This window comes from Elephantulus edwardii, unplaced genomic scaffold, assembly GCF_000299155.1.
Source record: "Elephantulus edwardii isolate Elephantulus edwardi_28Jun2011 unplaced genomic scaffold, EleEdw1.0 scaffold00018, whole genome shotgun sequence".
Classification (NCBI taxonomy): Eukaryota; Metazoa; Chordata; class Mammalia; order Macroscelidea; family Macroscelididae; genus Elephantulus; species Elephantulus edwardii.
Genome location: NW_006399768.1, coordinates 21,142,287 through 21,144,405, shown reverse-complemented (window position 1 = coordinate 21,144,405; position 2,119 = coordinate 21,142,287). Strand labels below are relative to the sequence as shown.

Here is a 2,119-nt window from a genome sequence, read left to right as displayed (position 1 = left end):
AAGTGCTTGCTGCAGAGGGTCAAGGACTGCAGCCTTCAGTATGGATTGAGGCACAATGTCAAGAAGACAAAGATTCTCACCACTGGGCCAATTGGCAGCGTCAGGATGGATGGTAAAGAGATTGAGATTGTTCACAGCTTTAATTTGCTTGGCTTCACTGTCAACACTCTTGGCACTAGCAGCCAGGAAATGAAAAGACGTATTGAGATGGGAAAGTCTGCTGTTAGGGACCTCTCCAAAGTACTGAAGAACAATGGTCTCTCTGGAGACTAAGGTACGTCTGATACAGGCCATGGTCTTTGCAAGTACTTGTTATACATCAGAGAGTTGGACAATGACAAGAGAGGATAGAAGGAGAATTGATGCCTTTGAGCTGTAGTGCTGGTGAAGAGCACTGAGTGTACCATGAATTGCTAAGAAAATAAACAGGTTCAGCCTGGAGAGGTTTAAACGAGACTGCTCCTTGGGGGCAAGGATTCTGAGGCTTCGTCTGAAATACTTTGGACATGTTGTAAGGAGGGACTGGTCCTTGGAGAGGGACATCATGCTTGGCAGGGTGGAGGGACAGCGCAGGAGGGGAAGGCCCTCTGTAAGGTGGATTGATTCAGTGATTGGGGTAATTGGGATGGGTGTATCGAAGATTATGCAAATGGCACAGCATAGAGCAGGGTTTAGAGCTGTTGTACATAGGGTTGCAATGAGTTGCAAGCACCTCGATGGCACATAACAACAACAACAACAAAATCAACAACAACCATTCACCTTATTTATTACACAAAATCCACTATGTGGTGGCCACAGCTGGAGCCTGGGTCTTCTGCACGGAAACTCTGGTGTGAGTCTTTACAAGATGATCAGTGAATTCCTGGTATGGGGAAACTTGGTGAACACACTCTCTTTCCAGAGATCTGGGGTCAAGTAGCTGTATGTCTTGGAGATGGCATCAAAGGTGACCTTGGCTAAGTTGCCCAGGATTGCTGTGCAGCCCCTGGCTGAGGTGTAACAGTCATCAATTCCAGCAATCATCGGCAGGTTCTTGGGCACAGGGGCCGAGATAATTCCAGTGCTTCGGGGTGCAGGGATCAGACGCACCAACACAGAGCCACAGCTCCTAGTCCCCTTGCACAGAACGGTGTGAGGCTTGCCAGTCTTGTTCCCACAGTAGCCACGCTGCACAGGGACAATGGAAAGCTTGGCTAGGATAATGGCTCCACGGAGGGCAGTAGCCACCTCTTTGGAGCACTTGACGCCCAAGCCAACATGGCCATTATAGTCTCCAACGACGACAGAGGCCTTGAACCTGGTCCGCTGGCCAGTACATGTCTGCTCCCGCACAGGCATGATTTTCAAGACCTCATCCTTGAGGGACATGCCCAGGAAAAAAATCTATGATCTCAAACTCCTTGATGGGCAGTGAGAAGAGACAAATCTCCTCCAAGGATTTGATCGTTATATCTTTGACAGCCCAGTTTAGTGGCTCCTTGTCCTCAGCTTTGCCTCCTCGCGTTCCGCGGACCCTTCCGTGGCCCTGCCCATAGCTGCGGCCTCGAGTCGCAGACCTCTACCAAAGCCTCCGCGGAAACCACCGTGGACTCCCCATCCCAGGGACCCCAGGCCCTCCTGGCCCTCCCTCTGTACCAGAGAAATCCGCCATTTGGTGTTTTTTCAGAGAAGATGCTGCCATCAAATAATGTATTTATAAACGTTTCCCCACATAAACTGATCATATAAATTAGAAAAATGCAAAACCAGAGAAATGGTAATAATCATTAGTGATTAGAGATAAATATATTCAAACAACAATGAGATATCATCTCATCCCAGCAATAATGTTTTTGTGCTGTCGAGTCTACTGTGACTCTTATCAACGCTATATAGATAACTCTGAACTCTGCCACATCCTGAGCCCCTCTTAAGGTCTCTGACACACTTACTCCCATTACCCCAGTTACTGTGTCAACTCATCTCCAGGATCTTTCTCTCCTGCATTGTCCCTCTACCCTTCTAAGTATGAAGTCTTCCAAGGACTGGACCTGATGGCCACATGCCCAAGGTATGTGAAACAGAGTTTCAAAATCCTTGCCTCCAAGGAGAAACTTGGTTTCACCCTCTCCAGGAC

General features: G+C 48.3%; 1 pseudogene; it reads right to left on the bottom strand.

The window, feature by feature from the left end:
- Positions 1 to 784: 784 nt before the first annotated feature.
- LOC102857477 overlaps positions 785 to 2,119 on the bottom strand; it is a 4,284-nt pseudogene continuing 2,949 nt past the window's right edge.